This window comes from Pristiophorus japonicus, chromosome 4 (assembly GCF_044704955.1).
Source record: "Pristiophorus japonicus isolate sPriJap1 chromosome 4, sPriJap1.hap1, whole genome shotgun sequence".
Lineage (NCBI taxonomy): Eukaryota > Metazoa > Chordata > Chondrichthyes > Pristiophoridae > Pristiophorus > Pristiophorus japonicus.
The window spans coordinates 249,680,261-249,692,212 of NC_091980.1; the positions used below are offsets into that span (position 1 = coordinate 249,680,261).

Consider the following 11,952-nt stretch of genomic DNA (forward strand, 5'->3'; position numbering starts at 1 on the left):
TGCACTTGCAATAATTACAAGATGTCAGCCAAGTTACTACGATTGTTGTTCTGACAGGGGTACTGTAGGTCACAACACTCGACGTGAAATGCTCTAAGAAAAAAGGTTCGTTATGAACAAGGGCAAAGTGCAGGGACCTTAGTCACTTATTAACATTAAAGCAAAGATTTTGATATTGTTCTAACAAAGGATTTTTTTTTTTTTTTGGTTCATTCTTGTCAGATCAACTCCAGCGCCAAAGATCACTTTGCGCTATTACACTTGATCTTAGCCAAAAGGCTGAGAGGGGAAGCTGCACCGTTCCTGGAAACACTGCAATACCAGGTCGATGCGTGGAGTGGACGGAGCAAGCCCCTGTTCCATCTCGCTGTTCCAAAAAACAATTTAATATTTGGTCCCCAGATAGGGGATATTAAACTGATAAGAACAGATACTACACTTGATCTTAGCCAAAAGGCCGAGAAGCATTCTAACAAAGGATAGGAAAGCTGAAAATGCCACACAAGGATGACGGCACACTACATGTTGCTAAGCATAAGGAGACAATTCAACCAATACTCAATTGACTTGCTATTGGCAGGAATCAGTGACAAATGGTGAGCTAAATATTAAGCATGGAATAACTTGTGAACATCATTAAAGACGCACTTGCAAGTGACTTCAACAGCCACCTTCTGTGAAATCACATCATTCTTCAGTAATTACTTCACAAATTTAAACTCACTTTGCATATCTTCCTCTGTGACCTTGAGAGCAGCACAAAGAGCATTTTTTCAATGAGATGAAAAAAAACATTAAATGTTGACAATGATTTGTTCGTTTTAGTAAATTGCTGTGAAACAAGAATATTTATGTTTCCTTTTTGTCAGTCTTTTGTGCTCTACTTATTTACTATGAACAGCAAAAAAAACTACACAAGCTCTTTGCATAACTCAGACTGAATACAAATAAGTTACAATAAATCAGTGCTTTGTCTTTGACAGTAATACGTGCGTTTCCTTGTCATGTAAGGGCTGAAACTCCACTGGGCTAGTGGATCCAGCAGAGCGAAAGGAGTGGACATCCCCTGGTTTGACGAGATCCTCTCGTTTACATAAAGCTGGTGAGCTCCCAGTGTAGATCGGCCCAAATGCTGAGAGCGTGAAGACCAGACGTTGGGGCTGGGGAACTGATGAGAAGCTCTAAATGCAGCTCAAAGATGCACATGCACTTACTGTGGGGAGTGCTGCCTTTTGGATGAGACAATTCCACAGTTCGAAGAAGAGCAGGGAAGTTCTCCTGGGGTCCTGGCCAAATTTATCTCCCAACCAACATCCGAAACATGATTTGGTCATTTAATTCATTGCTGTTTGTAGGAACCTTTCTGTGCACAAATTGGCTGCTGTGTTTTCTACATACCAACAATGACTATACTTCAAAAGTACTTCATTGGCTGTAAAGTGCTTTGGCACATATAAGTACAGGTTATTTCTTTTATTTGAAGATTACTTCATGTAAATACATATTTTCCCCATACCAATTTTCTCCCCTCCTCCTCTCTTCTTTGGGGTTACTATTTCGCAAATGTTGTTTGCTCTTTAGTGCATCACACAAATGAAACCTGGCAGTGTGTGTTGACTGGCTGTTCCACCATGGGAGGCATCATGGTCACTGCCAATGTACTTGCACAGTCAGGATTGGGAATCGCCACTGCTTTTCCTCTCTCTTACGCAGGGGTGCTGAGCCCAACTGTACATCAACTGTCACCCTGGCTAAGATCAGCCCGTCAGCTTAGACCAGGGAATGAAACTACTCACCGTACAAACTCTCTAAGCTGTCAGGTGAGCTATTTCATTTAATTTACTGCATCGAGAATAAAATTAGATTTTAACATGCTGCTGCAGGATGATGCAATACATATTCAGGAGCAACATAACTGTGAATACAGTACTATGACTGGGAAAGTGCTATGACTAACAACAATGGAGTGTGCAAATCTTGTCACAGCCTACATAGTCATAAAAAATCATTATAATTTTCTTAAAGCATTAGCTTTTAAACATTACTTTCACATACTTAAACATGCAGCATTTTTCGATTTACTGCATATAGGATTTTCTATGATGCTACTACCAAGCATTTGCAACATAAATATTGTAAACACTATTTACACATTGACTGTGCCCTAAGGAACAGTATGGGAACACCAGTCATATCACTTTCTGACAGGACTATTTTCACTGGCCATGACCGTACGCTATGTGAGCCACAGTTACACTACAGCTGCCTTCTCTTGTCCATTCAAATTGGGAAAGAAAAAGAGATAATGAAAATTTAAATATACAAAAATAGCATCAAGAGTCCCTCACAAGCAAAACGATTTTGAAAATGATCCCTCCACGAGTCACATTCAGGCCCAACACCACAATGCTCTCCACACACCACTTTGATAACATGCATGAATATTAGGTAGACAGTCTACCATAGACCCTCTGTTTCATAACATTTGCATTACTTAGGATCCTCCAATGGCTCAGTGGGTACATGGTGTAGCAGTAGGCTAAAATGATCAGGAAGATCCCAAGCTACATCACTGATCTATGCTGAATTAGCTAGCATTAGCGATAGAAGTGATGGGCCCCAGCATCCCTGGGATAGAGGGGAGGAAAAAATATCAGCTGAGGTTCCTAATTTCTATCCTATTAGTAATTATCTATTGATTTAGATTTTTTTAATGCATCCTAATTAGGAGAAACATGCAGAATCTGTCAGAGTTAAAGTAACCTATTCTTTCAAAATAAGATGTTAAAAGTGGATTGTGACAAAATATAGTGAATGCTCTTCCTCTGACTCTAGCACTGGGAAATCCATTGAGCCACAAATATGTTGCTCAAGTTGAAATAGAATCTATCCTTTGAGGTGTAATTATATCAGAAGCAAGCATACTTGAGTTGGTAACTTTTAAAGAATTATTAAAAGACATGTGTGAAAAGCTAAGAAGCCTGTTGGAGTAGAGATAAGGGGAAATCTTAATGCTTGTTTATGGCTGTCACATTAATGTTATTCGTGTACAAGATTTGGAGTATAATAAAGCCATTTGGTTTTATGGATTTTAACATCGGGCCAGGTTTTGCTCTCAAAATTGAAGCTAATGTCGCTCGCCGTTATTTATGCATAAATGGTACCGCAACTTCAGGCAAGGGGTAATTACGCGAATAAATACGAATATCCAAAAGTTGCTGCCCGAGTTGCGCCGCTCCACTGTTAGCTTCGCAAAAACGGCATCTCGCTGTCTGTCTCACCATTAAAATGCATTGAATGGCGTGAGGTTGCTGTATATGCGCGATAGATAGGAACTAAACTCGCCACAGAAAGTTGAGTCCTGTCATTTCAAGTCTAAGTACACTTTAATGACATGATAAGTGTTGACGACTACCAATCAACTTCGCTGGCACTGAAAATTAACTAATACAAATGTGGAGTCTCATTCCTTCAGGTTTTAATTGTTGTTGGAGATTATAAACATTTAAAATTTAAAACATTTGTTCTCACTTTTCCTTTCTGTCTCATTTTCTCTCTTTCTTAATCCAAACTTTCTTTCCCTCTCTTTGGGAGGAATTGTAGCACAAAAAAAGGATGGGTTGAGGTCGGGTGGGAAGTTAAAGGGTTAAAAATATGAATCCTAATCAGGACCCACCTCCAACCTGCCCATATCTGGTTTTAATGGAGACGGGACAGGAGGTGGGCAGGCAACCCACTCGCAGGAGGCGAGTCGCCTATTTAAATATTATAATGAGGCGGGCATGCCTCAGATATAACCAGCATTTTAAATTAAACTGTGGCTGGTCGAGTTTTGCAGGCCTTGTAAAACCTGCCAGCTAATGGAAGGTGAGGACTGCTGGATCCAGGAGGTAAATGCCTTTACACTTATCTCCTGGATCCAGCATCCCTGCCTAACCCATCCCCCATGATCGAAGTACCCCCATGAGACTTCCAATTCTTCTCCCAGGCCTCCTATTCCCCGCACAATGTCTTCCCTGTCCCCCGTGCTCCTCCGGCCTCCTGATGTCATCTACCTCCAGCCCTCTAATCATTCTCTGGGCTCTCCTGCTACTCTGGCCCTCCTATTATTCTCTGGATGCACACACCCTCATGCTCCACTGGCCCTCTACTATTTCTCTGGACCTCTCCCCACTCCTCTGGCCCCTATGCGATCCCTCCCTCCTTCCTCTCTGCGGCCTAGTGCAACAGACAGACCAGCCTGTAGCCAGCCAGCCAGTCAGCCTCTCCATCTGCTGTTAAATTCAGCAGGGCCTGTGGGAAACCCGTTCTGCCAGGTTTCCCGATCCAAGCATCACCTCCACCCCCCCCACCCCACCCCCCACCCCACTGCTTACCTGCCTTTATTTCTCTTTTTGTACCTGATTTGACATTGAATTCACCCATTATACTCATCCTTCTTCTCAATCCTTCAATCTGATTGGTTAAGGAGATACACAGTTGCTTGACCTGTTCATTCAGCTCCAAGATACCCTATTTCTGTCACTCTGCAACTATCAACTTGCACTTTCAGCAACTTGCCACGCAAACAATGTTCAAACCTAAATATGCAAGGGCCATTATGTAATGGACTTCAACATTCAGCCTGACAAGAGAATGTTGATAAAGAGAAAATGCGTTGAACCTTTTCAGTCAAGAATTTCATCGCTCCAAGTTAAGGAAGATGTTTCAGAGTAATTATATGAGTGTCAAATTAACTCAGAAAGCTTTAAGAAGCACTGAGTTGTAATCCATGAGAGATTACAGGATCCATGGTATTGAATCAAAATATTCCTTTGGTGCACAAGCAAAGAAATCAAGATCAGAGAAAATGACAGAGAAATTTTTAGAGCACAGGTTATGACAAGTTGTAGTAAGATAAAAGAAAACGACTGGTAATGCAGCTCCAGTTAAAGTCCTGTATTATGTATGTGGGGAATGTACAGAGTTGTCTCCTTAGGTTATCATTTTTTTTAATCGACTGGTCTGCACAGTGAAGGCTCTAAAACGACTTTGAAAGTATTGTGTACTTAAACCCTATACTTTGATTGCAGAAGTCTAAGTGTATGATTCATTGCCTGCTGATTCAAGATTTCTGGACAATGTAGTAAGCTGTGGCAAATCTTAAGATCCCAATTAAATTTCCCACCAAGCCTTCATTTGGTCCAAAACCACAATGGTTAAAATTGAGAGAGATCTGTCCTCAATGCAATTCTTTACTGCTTCAAGCTCTGAATTTTTTTTCCAATATAGATGCAAATATAGGGCCAGAATTTTCCTTGTTCACTTTTTTTACAAAAACACCCGAGTTCAAACATGACTTTAATGTTCATGTCTACTTTTTCACCAGTTGCAGTGTAGAAAGAAAAGAAAAAAAGAATTTGCATTTATATAGAGCCTTTCACGACTTCAGGGTGTCCCAAAGCGCTTTACAGCCTATGAATTACTTTTCAAGTGTAGTCACTGTTATACTGTGGGGAAGGGAAATAAAAATAACTGAATTCAGATAGAATCTCAATGATTCTCAACAGATTTACTTAGGTTGATTTATTGATTTGCATGGATAAGGGAGCTCATTTACAGTCTGTTTACTGATGCCTGGGGACAAGCAAAAGAACTGGAGTAAACATATCCCATGAAGAGGCACTTCCTGCAGTATTAGGAACATGCTTTGTGAGATAACAGACGCTTTCACAAAATAAAAGTTACTGCAGCCTTTTACATGTGCACATGCTCACACTAACCAAAACTTGATTTTTTTTCTTCCAGAGGGTTGCCTCATTCCATAGGAAATATGGGAAACATCAATTGCTAAAATTGTTCTTTATGGTTGTCAACAGTCATAAGGGCCAGTGGAACGTAATCAGCCCAGTCACATCAGCCTCTCCCTCCGCCAATTAACAGCCACTAAAGATGGAGGTGGTGAGATGGAAGTGTAAATATAATTAACCTTAAAGAACTGTGGCAGAAATTTCCCTGCACACCTATGACCCTTTCAAACACTTATAGTGAAAGATTTTTCAGTGGGTATCATTTTGTTCATTAACACTCAAAGAACAAAGTGCTTTCAGATATTCTTACAGCTGCCCTGGATTTTGTTCCCTTCAATTCCCTGTGGATGGATATTCTAAAAGGATCTTGTGATGTGTTGACAAGTGAAAATGGTATTTCTTTTAAAAGGTTCATAAATGTATCAAATTAGTATCATTTTCAAGATTATTAACGTCATTATTAGCTTGTTGATGTCTATTATCAGTCTAGGAAAGTGAGAGATTATAATAAGCCCCCAGGGCAAGTAATGACCACAATGTCCGAACAAAATGCTTTCGTGTGTATATTTTCTACCATTATATGCAATGTTTCATTTATTTTGAGGTCAATAATGTTAATACTTTTAAGAGGGAAATTACAGAATAAAATGCGTAATAGTCAAACACAGACACGATTTATTTGTGTCACAATGATTAGTGGTAGAAAAATGTGCACAACAATGAGTAATTTCCTCAAAGAATGCATAAATAAACAGTCACCTCATCTGTTTGCTACAGAGCCAGAGTAATTTTAAACAAACAATTCTCACTTTAAGTACTCCCAATGTTGTAGCTTAATTTCTCGGCTGGTTTTACATTTGATCAGCTTCATGGCGCATAGTTCCTAGTGGCATTCATCACAAAAATATCAATAATCTGTCAAAAAAAGAATGGTAGATTGAGGTGGCTCTTTATTGGTACGCCAGTGTGCAAGCGAAATTAAATGCTGAGAAGGATTCACAAACAAGACATTCAGACAATCAATTAGTTCCACTTAGAGTGCCATTGCAATTCCCTTCTTTAATCTACCTCATATTCATACCAGCTATCAGGAACATTGTGCAATACAGTTTATCTAACAGTGATAGATGAACAACTCATGTTTGGGAAAGGGATAAATGAAGATTTTTTGCAAGCATGTAACAAATGGTACAATACCAAAAAATAATGTATGTCGTAGTTAGTGCTTTAAGAGTTAATGAGCCAGTAAGTAAAACTAAATGGTCTCCGGGGCCTGTTAGATATCTTCACTTGTTTTTTTTTTTAAATGGAGCAATAGACATCGAAATAACGCCATAGAACTATTTATCACTTACTGTATTCAATTCTAGCATGGACACTGGAATGAATATATAACTCTTCATCCTAGTTCTAGAGAACAGATGCATTGTCTTAATTATCTAGCAGGCTCCAATGAGGATGTTACTGTTTTTAGAAACATAGAAAATAGGTGCAGGAGTAGGCCATTCGGCCCTTCGAGCCTGCACCACCATTTAATAAGATCATGGCTGATCATTCACCTCAGTACCCCTTTCCTGCTTTCTCTCCATACCCTTTGATCCCTTTAGCCGTAAGGGCCATATCTAACTCCCTCTTGAATATATCCAATGAACTGGCATCAACAACTCTCTACGGCAGGGAATTCCACAGGTTAACAACTCTCTGAGTGAAGAAGTTTCTCCTCATCTCAGTCCTAAATGGCCTACCCCTTATCCTAAGATTGTGTCCCCTGGTTCTGGACTTCCCCAACATCGGGAACATTCTTCCCGCATCTAACCTGTCCCGTCCCGTCAGAATCTTATACATTTCTATGAGATCTCCTCTCATCCTTCTAAACTCCAGTGTTTAAAGGCTCAGTTGATCCAGTCTCTCCTCATACGTCAGTCCAGCCATCCCTGGAATCAGTCTGGTGAACCTTCGCTGCTCTCGCTCAATAGCAAGAACGTCCTTCCTCAGATCCGGAGACCAAAACTGAACACAATATTCTAGGTGATGCCTCACTAAGGCCCTGTACAACTGCAGTAAGACCTCCCTGCTCCTATACTCAAATCCCCTAGCTATGAAGGCCAACATACCATTTGCCTTCTTTACCGCCTGCTGTACCTGCATGCCCACTTTCAGTGACTGATAAACCATGACACCCAGGTCTCATTGCACCTCCCCTTTTCCTAATCTGCCGCCATTCAGATAATATTCTGCCTTCGTGTTTTTGCCACCAAAGTCGATAACCTCACATTTATCCACATTATACTGCATCTGCCATGCATATACCACTCACCTAACCTGTCCAAGTCACCCTGCAGCCTCTTAGCATCCTCCTCACAGCTCACGCCGCCACCCAGTTTAGTGTCATCTGCAAACTTGGGAGATATTACACTCAATTCCTTCATCCAAATCATTGATGTATATTGTAAAGAGCTGGGGTCTCAGCACTGAACCCTCCTACACTCCACTAGTCACTGCCTCCCATTCCGAAAAGGACCCGTTTATCCTGACTCTCTGCTTCCTGTCTGCCAACCAATTCTCTATCCATGCCAGTACATTACCCCCAATACAATGTGCTTTGATTTTGCACACCAATCTCTTACTCTCTCCTGCGACAGTTAGAGCTGGCGCTCTCCACTCTCTCGTCCTGTGACAGTTGGAGCTGTTGCTCTCCACTCTCCCGTCCTGTGACAGTTGGAGCTGTTGCTCTCCACTCTCTCTCCTGCGACAGTTGGAGCTGGTGCTCTCCACTCTCTCTCCTGCGACAGTTGGAGCTGGTGCTCTCGACTCTCTCTCCTGCGACAGTTGGAGCTGGTGCTCTCCACTCTCTCTCCTGCGACAGTTGGAACAGGTGCTCTCCACTCTCCCGTCCTGTGACAGTTGGAACTGGTGCTCTCCACTCTCCCGTTGGTGTAGGAGGGAGGGCTATAGTTTCCTAAACAATTGGGACCGCTTCTGGGGAAGGTGGGACCTGTACAAGTCAGACGGGTTACACCTCAACAGAGACGGGACCAATGTTCTCGCGGGTTGTTTTGATAGTACAGTTGGGAGGGCTGTAAACTAGCTTGGCAAGGGAATGGGAACCAAGGAGAGGGCTCTGAGCTAGTTAGAGTGGGTGAGAGCTCAGATGAACAGAACCCCAAGAAAGAATGCAAAAGGCAGGAGGCAACAGAGCAGAGTAGCACTGGGGTAAGTGTAAACCACAAGGTGATAGGAAGGGACAATATGTATGAATATAAAAGGGCTGCAGGAGGGGTCAAAACTAAAAATCATGGTTTAAAAACTAGTATTAAAACACTCTACCTAAACGCATGCAGCATTCGAAATAAAGTAAATCAGTTGACGGCACAAATCATTACAAATGGGTATGATTTAGTGGCCATTACAGAAACGTGGTTGCAGGGTGGCCAAGACTGGGAATTAAACATACAGGGGTATCTGGCAATTCGGAAAGATAGACAAGAAGGGAAAGGAGGTGGGGTAGCTCTGTTAATAAAGGATGATATCAGGGCAGTTGTGAGAGATGATATTGGCTCAAATGAATAAAATATTGAATCATTGTGGGTGGAGATTAGAGATAGTAAGGGGAAAAAGGTCACTGGTGGGCGTAGTTTATAGGCCCACAAAAAATAACTTCACAGTGGGGCGGACAATAATCAAGGGAATAATGGAAGCATGTGAAAAAGGAACAGCAGTAATCATGGGGGATTTTAACCTACATATCGATTGGTCAAATCAAATCGCATGGGGTAGCCTTGAGGAGTAATTCATAGAATGCATACGGGATTGTTTCTTAGAACAGTATGTTACAGAACCTACAAGGGAGCAAGCTATCTTAGATCTGGTCCTGTGTAATGAGACAGGAATAATAAACGATCTCCTAGTAAAAGATCCTCTCGGAATGAGTGATCACAGTATGGTTGAATTTGTAATACAGATTGAGGGTGAGGAAGTAGTGTCAGAAACGAGCGTACTATGCTTAAACAAAGGGGACTACAGTGGGATGAGGGCAGAGTTGGCTAAAGTAGACTGGGAACACAGACTAGATGGTGGCACAATTGAGGAACAGTGGAGGACTTTGAAGGAGCTCTTTCATAGTGCTCAACAAAAATATATTCCAGTGAAAAAGAAGGGTGGTAAGAGAAGGGATAACCAGCCGTGGATAATCAAGGAAATAAAGGAGAGTATCAAATCAAAGACCAATGCGTATAAGGTGGCCAAGGTTAGTGGGAAACTAAAAGATTTGGAAAATTTTAAACAACAGCAAAGAATGACTAAGAAAGCAATAAAGAAGGGGAAGATAGATTACGAATGTAAACTTGCGCAAAACACAAAAACAGATAGTAAAAGCTTTTACCGATATATAAAATGGAAAAGAGTGACTAAAGTAAATGTTGGTCCTTTAGAAGATGAGAAAGGGGATTTAATAATGGGAAATGTGGAAATGGCTGAGACCTTAAACAATTATTTTGCTTCGGTCTTCACAGTGGAAGACACAAAAACCATGCCAAAAATTGCTGGTCACGGGAATGTGGGAAGGGAGGACCTTGAGACAATCACTATCACTAGGGGGGTAGTGCTGGACAGGCTAATAGGACTCATGGTAGACAAGTCCCCTGGTCCTGAAGAACTGCATCCCAGGGTATTAAAAGAGATGGCGGAAGTTATAGCAGATGCATTCGTTATAATCTACCAAAATTCTCTGGACTCTGGGGAGCTGCCATCGGATTGGAAAGCAGCTAATGTAACGCCTCTGTTTAAAAAAGGGGGCAGACAAAAGGCAGGTAACTATAGGCCGGTTAGTTTAATATCTGTAGTGGGGAAAATGCTTGAAGCTATCATTAAGGAAGAAATAGCGGGACATCTAGATAGGAATAGTGCAATTAAGCAGACGCAACATTGGTTCACGAAGGGGAAATCATGTGTAACTAATTTACTGGAATTCTTTGAGGACAAAACGAGCATGGTGGATAGAGGTGTAGCGATGGATGTGGTGTATTTAGATTTCCAAAAGGCATTCTATAAGGTGCCACACAAAAGGTTACTGCAGAAGATAAAGGGACGCGGAGTCAGAGGAAATGTATTAGCATGGATTGAGAATTGGCTGGCTAACAGAAAGCAGAGAGTCGGGATAAATGGGTCCTTTTCGGGTTGGAAATCGATGGTTAGTGGTGTGCCACAGGGATCAGTGCTGGGACCACAACTGTTTACAATAAATGGAAGAGGGGACAGAGTGTAGTGCAACAAAATTTGCAGATGGCACAAAGATTAGTGGGAAAGCGGGTTGTGTAGAGGAGACCGAGAGGCTGCAAAGAGATTTAGATAGGTTAAGCGAATGGGCTAAAGTTTGGCAGATGGAATACAATGTCGGAAAATGTGAGTTCATCCACCTTGGGAAAAAAAACAGTAAAAGGGAATATTATTTGAATGGGGAGAAATTACAACATGAAGCATGGGAGAGAGACCTGGGGGTCCTTGTGCATGAATCCCAAAAAGTTAGTTTGCAGGTGCAGCAGGTAATCAGGAAGGCGAATGGAATGTTGGCCTTCATTGCGAGAGGGATGGAGTACAAAAGCAGGGAGATCCTGCTGCAACTGTACAGGGTATTGGTGAGGCTGCACCTGGAGTACTGCGTGCAGTTTTGGTTACCTTACTTAAGGAAGGATATACTAGCTTTGAAAGGGGTACAGAGACGATTCACTTGGCTGATTCCGGAGATGAGAGGGTTACCTTATGATGATAGATTGAGTAGACTTGGTCTTTACTCGGAGTTCAGAAGGATGAGGGGTGATCTTATGGAAACATTTTAAATAATGAAGGGGATAGACAGGATTGAGGCAGAGAGGTTGTTTCCACTGGTCGGGGAGACTAGAACTAGGGGACACAGCCTCAAAATACGGGGGAGCCAATTTAAAACCGAGTTGAGAAGGAATTTCTTCTCCCAGAGGGTTGTGAATCTGTGGAATTCTCTGCCCAAGGAAGCAGTTGAGGCGAGCTCATTGAATATATTCAAATCACAGATAGATCGATTTTTAATCAATAAGGGAATTAAGGGTTATGGGGAGCGAGCGGGTAAGTGGAGCTGAGTCCACGGCCAGATCAAGCATGATCTTGTTGGGTGGCGGAGCAGGCTCGAGGG

At 41.8% G+C, this 11,952-nt stretch overlaps 1 non-coding gene across 1 annotated transcript; it reads right to left on the bottom strand.

Moving 5' to 3' along the window:
* Positions 1-287: 287 nt before the first annotated feature.
* On the bottom strand, positions 288-469 carry LOC139263675 (U2 spliceosomal RNA). Its single transcript, XR_011593194.1, has one exon. It is a non-coding gene; the product is annotated as a U2 spliceosomal RNA (small nuclear RNA).
* Positions 470-11,952: the final 11,483 nt, after the last annotated feature.